Genomic DNA, 13,503 nt, shown 5'->3' with positions numbered 1-13,503 from the left:
CCCGTGTGCCCTAAAAACCAGTAAGAAAGTTGTTTCCCCCCCCCCCGTCTCTCCTGATGCCAACAATAAAAATTGTACTTTTCCAAGTGGAAAAAAACAGCGTTAAATGCGGGTAAAACTGTTTTTCCACATTTAGAGATGTTTTTTTCCCCAGATTTTCATATCTCTGAATATTGCACTTGGAAACGTGGAATTTTTTTTGTTGTCATCAGGAGAGACAGGGAAACAACTTTTCAACAGGGTTTTCGGGCACGCGGGGACTATATAAAAATTAATTTTCTATTTTAATAGCTATGCAGCCCCTTCGAACATGAATGCAATATCTGAGTACGACACGTTATTCAGGTACTTTACAAGCATTAAATGCGGGTAGAATGGTTTCCTCTCATTTAATGATTTTTTTTTCCAACCTTCTTCGAATATCTCAGTGAATATTGCACTAAGCAGGGGCGTAGCCAGAAATTTCGTTCGGGGGGGGGGGACCACTTTCATTTCGGAGGGGACCAAAGTGACAGAACAATGGATTTGGACATCTTTTTCCCTTTTTTCTGTCATTTTCTCACATTTCGTGGGGGGGGGCAGACTCCCAAGTCCCCCCCACCCCCGATACGCCCTTGGCACTAAGAAACGATGCATTTTTTTGTTGGAGACCGGGAAACAACTTTCCAATTGGGTTGGTTTTAGGGCACAGGGTGTCCGCATAAAAAGTTAACATTTTTATTTTAATAACTATGTAACCCCTGGCAACATGAATCAAATATCTGAGTACTACACGTTATTCGGGTACTTTTTCCAACTGGAAGTATGCCTCTAGGACCAATGGTTCGCCAGTAAAATGCCATATGCCCCGTTACCTATGCGCCTTGTATATTAAATATAGTACAGACTATTATACAAAATATTGTGTTGTGTTTAAGCCAACTCGCACGTTGCTTCGTTCGCCTGCGAGAGAGCGGCAACATTATGAACCAAAAGGCCACTTGAAGGCAGCTTGTCATCCAACGAAGTATCAGATTTTCATTGCATCGAAATTGAAGTCAACAAACTCATAAGAGGGGTTTCGGATTTGCTGACTTTTGATGACAATGGTGGGGGGGGGGGGGGGGGTTTGAAGGTTGCTTATGTCATCAACCACCCCTTTTTGAAGATGTGAAATATTGTAAGCTGCTGACGAAATTTTGCTGACGGCGGGGGGATCAGCGTTTTGCTGACTTTTGCTGACAAGGGGGGGGGGCAGGGGGTCAAAAATGGCTGAAAATATGCTTACGTAATATATTATATATATATACTTGAATGGCCCCTTATTTATATTTTCCGATGGGCTTGAAATCCTGATAATAAATCATTATTATGTTCACATGAACAGTTTTGTCACTTTGTTACGCAATGACAAAACCTGTATATACCGGGTGACTCGAAATGTTACGCCGTCCGCCAAAGCAGTTTTTTTTTTTTGCCTTGTAGCATTTGCAGCGAATTCACAATGGCACTAACAATTTTAAGGGAATTAAAATTAATTGAATACTCTAGAATACTTTAAGAAATTCATTTTAAAAAAAAATATTGTTGGTGCTGCTACCTACTTTCAAAATTAGAAGTGCCTTATGTGGTGATGACGAAGCTCATGTATAAAAACTAAATTCTTTATTCAGCTTTTTCCTCTTTATAAACAAAGCTTATAAATTGATCTGAAAGATCAAACTTCCAGTTCAGTAATTTTTTCAAGTCCCAAGGAGACATCCAAAACAAAGGACCTCCACACAAGCACACGACAGGTAAGATTGTAAAAAGTGAATTTTCCGCACTCCACTTTATAGTAATGTGCTCCCATCTAATGTCAAATTTGAAAGCGGCTCATGTGGTGATGATGAAGTTTAAATTAAAAAACTATATTCGTTATTCTGCTCAGTTCCTTATAAACAAAGCTCATAAACTGAACTGGAAATTTAAACTGAAAGTTCGGTTATTTTTATTGAGCATAAGGAGACGTCCAAAACAAAGAACCTCTTAATGAGCAGACGACAGACGGTTTGTTCGGTTCCCTACAAGCTAAGCTCACAAACAGAACTGGAAGTTCAAACTGCCAGTTCAGTAATTTTTTCAGGACGCAAGGAGACGCCCAAAACGAGTAACATGGAGAGAAGCAGACGACAGAGATTATATATTGCAGGAGCACTGAGCTATAAGGAAAGTAAGTAAAAGAATATATTTACTTATTTCTCAGTGTGCTGGAGGGAGCATCCAGCTACCGCGACTGCAGCGACATCAAATGCAAGGAAATCACGGGACTCGATGAAAACAAACTTCCCGCCTGGCAATTTTTCCATAGAAATGTGCAGTTCGGTCTCTAAATATTGGGTTTTAAAGATTTAAAAAAAGGATAGAGAGAAGAACTCATCTAAAGGTGAAAAAAGATTAAATTATTTTTATTTAATACCAGAATAATTTCTTTCATAATTTCTTGAATTTCCCTTCATCAATTCTGAAATTTCCCTTCATCAATTCTGAAATTTCCCTTCATCAATTCTGAAATTTCCCTTCATCAATTCTGAAATTTCCCTTCATCAATTCTGAAATTTTCCTTCATTATTTTTTGAATATTCTTTCATTAATTCTGGAATTATTTCCTTAATTAATTATTATTTCTTTCATTACTTCTGAAATAATTGCTTTCATCAATTCTGGATTTGTTTCCTTCATTAATGTTGAAATTATTTCTTTAATTAATGCTGGAATTTTTTCTGTCTGAAATTATATCATTGATTCTGGAATTTATTTTGGAATTATCTCTTTTTCATTAATTTTGGAATTATCTCTTTTTACTTAATTTTGGAAGTATCTCTTTTTACTTAATTTTGGAAGTATCTCTTTTTCATTAATTTTGGAAGTAGCCTATCCCTTTCTGTCATTTTGGAATTATCTTTCATTAATTTTATTATCTCTTTCATTAATTCTTTCACTAATTTTGGAATTATCACTTTTATCACTGCTGTAATTATCTCTTACATTACTTCTAGACTATTTTCTTCCATTAATTCTAGAATATTTTCTTCCATTAATTCTAGAATATTTTCTTCCATTAATTCTAGAATATTTTCTTCCATTAATTCTAGAATATTTTCTTCCATTAATGCGGAAATTATCTTCCATTAATGCGGAAATTATCTTCCATTAATGCTGAAATTATAACTTTCATTGATTTTGGAATTATCTCGTCCATGCTGAAATTATTTTTTCATTTATTGTTTTAAACTCCTATTTATGCCACAAGAAAATAACGGGGGATCGTGTTTGTTTTCACCGAGTCACGTGATGTTCCGACGAAAGATGTTGGGGGGGGGGACACAGTTCTCAGCACTGCCAAGTAGGAGACCGCTGACGTCATACTCTTTCCAGAGGCTTGATTTATATACTGTTGGTGCTACCATTTAATCTCGAAATTTCAGGCAACTCATGCGATGATGAAAGAGGGATAGAGGGAGTTCTTTGACATTTTTTGGCATGAAATTTTTTTATGAGACGAAAATTTCGGTAACAAAATTCGTACATTTGCAATAATCGATTTTATGTAGAAAAAAATACTTATTTCTTTCCACAAAAACATTCGGACAATATGGATAATCGAACAAAGAAGTGAAAATAAGGATTATGTGGTCTTCAGATAGGGTTACCAGATTCAAAACTGAAAAGGGAGGACGCCTGGTGCGAACCTTAAGCAGTGCCGTCTAAACACATGCCTCCCGCCCCCCGGGCCGTGGCCGGAGGACCTCAAGAGAAGAGGTGCCTCAGAAAAACGAGACGTAGTTGAATTTTTCGAGAATTTCTCATGTAGGGCCTCCAAAAAATCCCTTGGCTCGGGGTCTATGATGCTATTACGACGATCCTGCCTGTCAGCCCTACTCTTGTGGGGGTCATGGAATTCCACTTCCTTACTTCTATTAATTTACATTAATTAAACAAAAACAGCAATAAGAAATTCCAAAAATGATCAAAGTTATCGAATTACAACGTATATTTGATACAGAGATGATGAAGCGCTTTAAAAGTGTAACAAAAATGTCTGTCTGTTCAATATGATTCGAGCCCCGATGAAGTGTCAGCAGGTGGACCACGTGCTAATTATTATTAATTATTTATGAATTTTGTAAAATTAATTTAAATGTCGTTCCCTCTCAATGGATATCGTGTTTGATTACGATCCAGACTATCAACGCGTATCTGAAATAATGAAAAAAATGAGCGTAATAGAATGCGTTATTTGTGAAAAAAAAATTTCCCCTTCAAGATTAACCGTAACTCGTCCAAGATTCGTCCGTAACTCGAAAAGTTTGTAAGTCGGGGAGCAACTACATAAAAAAATTTTTAGAGGGAGCAGCAAAATTTTTTTTTTGCATTGGGCCGCAAAATTCTCCTAAGCCCGGACCTGTCTTCCATTTTTGAATTTAAATATCTCAGGGAATAATGCAGTTAAAAACATGTAATTCGTTTGTTGGGCTCAGAAGAGAAAGAGCAACAACTGTCTTATTGGAAGTTAGAGGACGGGAGAGGGGGAGGTGTGGATATCGTATAAAAATCTTCATTTTTTTTATTTTGTATACACTGTATTTTCATACTCAAAACTCGTAGAGGGTTATTTCTGGTCACATTTTGAGAATTTTTTAAAATTAGAACCATACCACTACGACGAACGGTTGATGAATAAAAGCTGTACCAACACTCCAAGGAGAAAATATTGAATCTTGGAATGGCCATAATATTACCAATAGGCAGGGCCGCAAGTAGTGGAGGGGCGGGGGGGAGAGCATGCGAGTCTGGTGAACCGGGCGCATTACAAAAGGGGACGTAAATTTAACCATTCAACCTATTCTTCAGCATTACGGGGGGTGTCTAAATGAGTGGTTACCCCGGCTAACCAAGTATCCACTTGCGGCCCTGCCAGTAGGTATCTTATTTCTGACAAAAATCACCGTTATATATATATTGGGTATTTTTTCTTTTTAGATACATTGTCAAGTTTGTAATTTACACCTGGTAGCATTTCTTTTACTTCTATAGATCAAACTACACAGTTGATCTACTAATGACCCACAAAAATCATGTCCTTATTCTATAGAACTTGGTTTACTTCATGGGCCCATCTGGGCACTTCTGGCACCGGGGTGTCAAGCAGTGTGCCCGATTGGCATGGTGGTAAGATGCTCGTCTACCATCGTGAAGGTTGTTGTCAGGGTCCCGGGTTCGAACCCAAGGGAGGATATAGATAAGATATTTTCCCTAACGAACTCGAGGCGACCAGCGATAGACAGCGCCATCACTTCCAACCCATCTAATGGCAGTAAATTGCGATATGGCCAGAGTTGGTGTTTGGTGAAGTAGCAGTAAATTCTGCCCGGATAGCTCAGTCGTGGTGTCAAGTGACAATTAGATCTGGTTCCGATTTTCAAGAGTAAATATGCAAATAGGTAGGTAGGAATTTTTAGTTATGTAGTGGTGCCTCTCTCAGAAAAATCGCTTTGTATGGGGGCGTGTTATAATGTTAAGACAGCCCTGGGCGTACTTTATGAAAATTGTGAAAAGCTAATCAAAAAAAACTCAGCAAAATAATGTGGTCTAGTTTGCAATGTTATTAGTTTCTCATCTTTCGTGCCATTCTTGTGATAATGATCTTCAACTGTACAATCAAGTGTTCTTCAAATTTTAGGATCTTCTATCGGATGATGGATGTTGAAAAAAAATCCGTTCATTAGAAAGAAAATACCATATGATATCTTTTTGGTGGTGCCCCTTTAGTACTGATGCCCAAAGCACGTGCTTATTTTGCTTAATGGTTAATCCGGCCCTGTTACTGCGTACATGATTTCTCTGGAATGGATGTTTCAAACAAGTATTTAAATATTTTTCACACGCATTTTAGTTCATCTTTTTAAGTTTATAGTAGGGCCACAACATGAACCTATATCCTTGATACATGTATTATTGTTGAAAACGATGTGAAAGGTTGAACTTTTCAATTGTGATTAATTTGTGCTCCCTCATTACTACTTTTATCCGCATGAAGAGAATAAAATTAATAAAACTGCTTGCTACCACATTTGGCGATTTTTATCAATCGCCTTTTATATTTTTATTACAATTTTTATTACAATATTTTTATTACAAGAATGCGTATTTTGGAAGCTACAACTGACATTTTCTCAACGAAACCATAATCATTTACACAAAAATAAACTATAATTTGAAATAATACAAATTTCATCCAGTACAGTAACTTGATGACACTGTGTCGTCTTCAAGCGCAGAATTTACATTGATTGAAAATAATTTACCGTATATAATTACTCGTGTATAAGAAGACTCGTATATAAGCCGACCCCAAAAAAAGTCCATGCATTTTAGAGAAAAAATTCCTATATTTTCATGCAAAATGAATAGTTTGCGGAGATTTACAATAGAAAATGATTCAAACTTTTTAATCCATTTCTTTTGAGTCCCCAAGCTCATCGTAATCCATCAGATCATCATAGGGGTGCGGCATCTTCGTTTTTATCCTCATCTGGACTGTCATCGCCATTGTCACTTTCAAAGAGGAGATATCGTCTTCAGTTCCGTCCATCGCATTGGTGACGCAACACTTTTTGAAGGATCGGCAGAAACAGAATTCCACGCCTCGTGTACCCATTGGCACACTAGGCCAATGTCAGGTTTCTTCAAGGCACCCCTTTTTGTATCATTTTTTGTTATGTGAAGTTATTTGGTTATATGTTTGTTATTTGGAAGTGACATTGTCAGCATTGTTGTGAAACGTCCCATCGTTGCGATCACCATGACCATTGTGGGAATTCTCGTCTAATGAGGTGGACAATGACCCTGCCTACCGAATTATGGTCAACAATGCGGGCTGGTATAACACTGAAATAATCAGCAATAACGAAAAAAAACAAGAAAAGTAAGAAAGAAAATTTATAGAAACGTTTCAGTATTTCGAATGGTATGCAGGCCTCATATGCACTCCAAAGGATGCACGACAGACCCTAGGTCTCATGTTTTTTCATGTCTGCCGATCACTTGGTAATCCATAAAAGTGAATGTTGTCTTTTTTTTTTTGTTGAAATTTCGTTGCTATGACTAACCGTGAGATCTAAAGTTTTGTTTTCCTTTTCATTCTTGAGCGCATACTTTGAAATATCTATACCTCTAATTTCATTCGTATTCGTGGATTTTTGCGGCTGCTAGGGGTTTGTATATTGGCAGTTATTTTATAACCACCCCGTATAAAGTCATCGTAATGTAATCAACAAAAAATGCGTGAGAATCTGGAGCGATAGAAGTGAAACTTCTTTAGATTGTTAAATCTAACAACTAACTACAAGACTAGTTTGTATTAGCTGAAATGAGATATAAAACCTTTTGATTACTATAGACTAAACGTTTGACATATACAAAATATATAGTTTAAAAGATTGATGCAATCAAAAAAAGGACTGTTGCCATTATCCTGGCATTAAAAAAAAGCATTTGAGTGTCGACCGTCGGTTCACCAGCCAGCACATTTCTTCTGCCTTGACACAATGACGATAGTGTCACACGCCACGATAAACACGATCATATTAATTAATTGCAAAATGACACAAATACAAATAATATACAAAATAAGATGATAGGGAACAATAGAAAACATACACTCCTGGCAGCTCTTACGGCCGTATTCAACGTCGCATTTCAGAACGCGATCCAGGTGGTGCGTTTCACCTCAAAAATGGTTGTCGCATCCCCGAATCGAGATCTAGGGTAGTATTTGAGCCTGAAACTGAACCTCCCATCTATGCGATCTAGCAGAGTGAATCGAATTTCAGCGCATGCGCAGTGAGCGTTATCGTCGCTGCAAACATCAACATCGATGTAGTAATAGCGGTCGTGCTGGATTCTTTCTGAGACGAGCCCAAATGAAATAAGAAATTTAGTATAATTTATGAATTACAAGGTGATGAATATGACCGTGTTTAAGCATTACATATATATAGCAGGGCGCCGTCATTTAAACTTTTTCCGGGGGGGGGGGCAAACAACATGTACTCAATGAAGTACTTCATGAAGTCAACATGTACATGACAACGTATTTATAATTATATATATATATACAGTCAAACCTCGTTAATGAGTCACTCTTGGGAGAGCAAAAATATAAAAAAATATGACTTGATAAGCGGAGTGACTCGTTAAACGGAGTAAGTCATAGCTGTGCCAATTCCTGCCTGAGGATAACTGAGACTTCCAAACAGTGATCCGGTAAGCGGAGTGACGTGTTAACCGGGCGACGCACTAACGAGGTTTGACTGTATATACAGGCGTAGGCAGAATTTTCTCAGGGGGGGGGTTACGTTTTTTCCTGTAAAATAGCACTATAATCTCGGCTTGGGGGGGGGTTCGAACCCCAAACACCCCCCCCCCTGCGTACGCCAATGTTATATATATATATATATATACAGGGTGATTATAAAAAAACTATCCCTACATATGGGCCCCTAACTATCATACCATTCACAGAAACTGAATGAAATTTTGGCATAAGGTATTTTGATGTATGCGCTCAAGAATGATATGGAAAACAACAGTGTCACTCTAACAGTTACGGTTACAGTGAGAAAATTTCGAAAATATCAAATGGCAACACCAAGTTTTTTGTATTGGAATGTGATCTCCATTGTGAAAAACCCTAAATAGCGTTCGAACGCCAATAAGGACAGAGAAGCAGCATAAAATAAAGCATTTTATTGTGTTTCACAAATTTTCCACATGACCTTGTGGAGGACTAATCAGGCTGGGATCTCAGCCGAAGAAACGGTGTGACGAATGAAACGACCATTAATGCTCTGGTGCACGGCAAAGTCCTTTTTACTTTTTCCTTGCCTAGCTCCGGGGATTTTCGGTCAATAATCCTTCTTTATCGGTCTTCCTCACTTTTTTGGTCAATAATCTTTTGGTCGTTCACCGTTCACTGACCTGACACTGAGTCACTGGTCACTCCTATGCTTACAAACTCTCAAGATTAATCATTTTTTCATTCACTGCTCTGGTCCCCTTCTCTAAAAATTCCCTATATAGCGTGTTATTTTGTCGCTCAGCACGGACAGCGAAATTTTGTGCGCAGAGAAACAAACAACAATGCGCAGGTGTAAAAAATTAGAATGTGTCCCCCCCCCCTTTCGATCTGGGGAGAAAAAGTAGTCAGAAGGCACATTTCAATAAAATTTTTCCTTTCTCTGCGAGAGCGTCTTGATGCTCACCAATGCCCTCCCCCCCTCCACATCCTGGAGCCAGGTCACCCTAGATTGAGTACTTTGGTGGGCAAATTTATAATTTAAAAAAAGAATAATAATATTTGTCCCGGACCCATGCTACCATTGCGTGTGATGTCATGGAGCTCACTTAAACCATTAAGCCGGGTTTTCCTAGGAGCAGGTTATCTTCACCGTGTGCAGCGTGAAAACGCTGATTGGTTGAAAACCTGAAATTCAGGTTTTCAACCAATCAGCGTTTTCACGCTGCACACGACGTAGAAATTATACTCCTAGGAAAACCCGGCTTTAAGAGTGGATACTTGATTTCGTATTCAGGAGACATTCACCGACAACTCAGTTGAACCTCCTATATGAACATTGGCAAAGATAGACTAGAACTTGAAACTCTGGAGGGGGGGGGGGGGCGGGCACGATGATGATGTCAATTCATCGCATTCCTATGTGACAATTCCTGTGCGTATATTTCTATGTACATTACATACATTAAATCAGTCGGCTACGTATGCAAAATTTTCTCGAGGGGAGGGTTTTTCATTTTTTTTTTCTTCTAAAGAGGATGGGAGTTAGAACCAGGGCCATCTTAAGAGCATCACGGGCCCCCGGGACAAGTAATTTTTCTGGTACCCTACCTGGCAAATTTTCGAAAAATTCAAATACTAATTTTTTTAGGCCCCCCCCCCTATTCTCGAGGCCCCAGGCCACGCCCGGGTGGACCCATGCTTTAAGACGGCACTGGTTGACAGTCATTAATTCTATTGTTCTATCGCTTTTACCCCACTTATGAAATACTAGTTGCCCCCCCCCCCCCCCCCCAACAATTTTTTTTTGGCTACTGCCCGGATTCTGAGAAATGCTTTATTTCTATCAGTATGGCACTTGGAAAAAAAAAAAAAATTATTAGAAAGCAATTTTAAGAATTTGGTAGATACGCCGGGTCTATTTCTCCAGGGAACTTTCACAAAGTGAGAAATAAGAGGGTCAGCCAAGCGTAAGTCAAGGTTCTTGAATATTGAACTTAGAATCATGGAATTTTTTTTGTTGGCATCGGGAGAGACGGCAACTTTCTAATTTGGTTTTGAAGCTCTCGGGTACTCTGTAAAAAGCAATTTTTTCTCATTTTTATAACTATACAACCGATAAGGCCAATAACTATAAGTATACAAACAATAAGACCGTACAAAAACACCGACACTACAAAGCAACAATCCAAGTGAGCCACTACTCAAATTCTGCTATTGTTGTAAGCGTCCATGTATTGAAGTAGTGCATGCCAAGCCAATTTTTCTTGGAATATTAGCCCTGTATATAAAACCCTCTTATTTATCTCCTTATATATCTATTATCCACTTTGTGAAAGTGAGTTCTTCAGCCAAGCGGATCAGAGGCTGAAAATGTGAGGGACAAGAAGCTTATCAACATCTATTCTCGTGTTCTTATCACTAATTTTATACCCAGTAAATCCAATCCACGAAAATAACCTTTTTTTTTTTTTTTTTTTTTTTTCTTCTCAGTTTTACTGATTTTTATTTTACTTTTTTTTTGGGAGAAACTTTTCATTTTCTTGGTGTGCGTATGTTTTGCTAAAAAACACAAACATACACAGACAGCGAAAACAAATTACATAATGCTCAAACTTCAGTAGTCGAAGAAATCATTTGAAATTGTACGAAAGTTAATAAACAACGAACAGTAATAATGCTCAAAATTAACAACATTTGTTGTTTTTTTTTATTCGACATTGATTCCTTTGGTTTCTAATGGGACTGATATATAATAGCTGCACCTAAATTTACACATATATTGAGTAGAGAAAAATTACCTTTTGGGTGAGACAATATATATACACTCTTATTATATTGGGTCAAATTAAGGGAAAACCACTCTTATTATTTTGGGTCAAATTAAGTTGATTTTCCCTTGGTATATCATATAACGAGTGTTTCAGAAAAATTGTCAGACAAAATTAAAATTATGAGGTGCATTCTAAGGAGCTACTAACTGAAATATGATTTCTTCACTCATTACAAAGAACGTGTTGCCAAGTGCAACGATAGCATGCCAAGTTACCATACCATGGTCTTGTTATTCAACTCGTCACGGGGGGGGGGGGGGGGGCGTGCGTGCGTCAAAGAAAGAGTGGGATTGGACAATAGGACGCGCAGTCCAGTTAGTCTTATATCTATGCCGTAGAGAGCTGTGAAGAAATAACATTTTCAAGTGAAATATGTTTGGGAAAAATGTGACTACATTTCCATAATCCAGCAGAGCTGTCCATGGAACCAGGCCATCTTAACCCATGTCTCCATGTTGGCATGGCCTGGAGCCTCATGATCTTCGATAGTAAGTATGTAAGCCGAGTTTTTCAAACAACAATATTCTTTCTTGGTTCACAGAGTATCGTTATATCGAGGTTTCACTGTAATTTAATACATATATAGGTGCAAACTATATATATAATATATATAAAGGCCCGCAAGCCAATCTGATCCGCTAAATAATTTTATTCGGCTCGCTGTGCGATTTTGAAAAAAATTTAGATTTGAAAAAATATTCTTTAAGTCGTTTGGTTAAACCAAGGGTGCACAACTTCCGGCTCCCGGGCCATAAGCACTTTAACTGAGGTTGAGGGTGTTTGAGTCCCCCCCCCCCAATAATTAATGAATATGCAATGTAACGCACCATACCCCCCTCCTGTATAAGGGCTATAGTCCGGTCTATACGGGACAACCAGAAACGTAACTTTCAACCCCCAAAAGTGGGCCGACAAGAGATTACATCCGGCTCGCGAAAAAGTGTTAAGAAAGTACCCAGTTCTTACAACACGATAATTGTATCAGTTTGTGACTCGAAAGAGCTGTTTCCATCTTTCATATCCAGCCCGCAGACTGTAAAAGTGAACGCATGGACAAAAAGTATACGAAATCGGATTGTATAATAATGCACTATTGACTGTGCTAACTATACAGAAATTATTCCAGCATCTCAACACTGAACATTTTCAAATTAATTGTATCCCTGTTTTCATTGTCATCTCATACGGCCCGCAAACCGAAATGTTTGAACATTTATGTTGGGGCCCGAATCAGACATCGGGAGCGTATCCATGACTTGGATCAAAGACGTTTAGTGAATCAGTGCATGTTGTTTAAATGTTGGGGGGGGGGGGCTGCTACTAGGAGAGAACAGGTGGACCCGGACCGGGAGGAGGCACAACTTTTATGCTCTAACCTCTGCTTTGGTATTACAAGGGAGCGCCAGAATGCGTGATTGCTCCAGCTGCCCAAGCATATATTTGCGGCTCTGGACAAACGCTTCACTTCCCCATGCGGAAATCGGGCCCCTTTTCTATGTTCAACAAATAATGTGGGCAGGGCCGCAAATAGATGCTCTGTTAGCCGGTTGGAGGAGAGGTACTACTACACCAAACACCAACTCTGGCCATATCACAATTTACTGCCATTAGTGAGATGGGTTGGAAGTGAAGGCGCTGTCTATCGGTGGTCGCCTCGAGTTCGTTAGGGAAAATATCTTATCGATATCCTCCCTTGGGTTCGAACCCGGGACCCAGACAACAACCTTCACGATGGTAGACGAGCATCTTACCACCATGCCCCTCGGGCACTGAAGGAGAGGTAAACGAGAGAGAGAGAGAGAGGGGGGGATGAAATTTCCATCCCCCTTCCCCCTACGATCCGGAGCACCGCCTGCTCTCCCCTCACTTGTGGCCCCGATTGTAAGGCCGAGTTATAAGAAAAAGTTGAAATCATAACTTATTCCAATTAATACATTGCCACTGAACGTTTAAGATCGAAAGGTTATCTTTAATGGGGGAAAATTTTTTTTTCGCCACGAAAGAAACATTTCTGATAATTTCCTTTTAGTGATTTCACAAACGTAGACACTTCCCATTGATTCAACATTGCATACACATGGGTCAAAAAAAAAAATCTGTCAAAAATGAAACATCTTCCAAAAAAATAAAAAATATTTTGATAATTAGCGGTATTCGTAGCATCCGCTGAGGAAAAATGATAGGGTTTTGTGAATTAGAACAATGCAAAAAAATTCATCAAATAACAGTAATTTTACTTTGTGTTTCAACGGGAGACGGTCACGTGATGAATCGGGTGAGGTCACTTGATTTTTCGAAAAGAGTAGCTTGAAAACCAGTTATACAGATTCTCCGAGATTTCGATGATTACTT

The sequence above is a fragment of the Pholcus phalangioides genome, unplaced genomic scaffold, assembly GCF_987345545.1.
Source record: "Pholcus phalangioides strain wild (caught in Gottingen) unplaced genomic scaffold, Ppha-v1.0 ptg000010l_1, whole genome shotgun sequence".
NCBI lineage: Eukaryota > Metazoa > Arthropoda > Arachnida > Araneae > Pholcidae > Pholcus > Pholcus phalangioides.
This window is presented reverse-complemented; position numbering follows the sequence as displayed.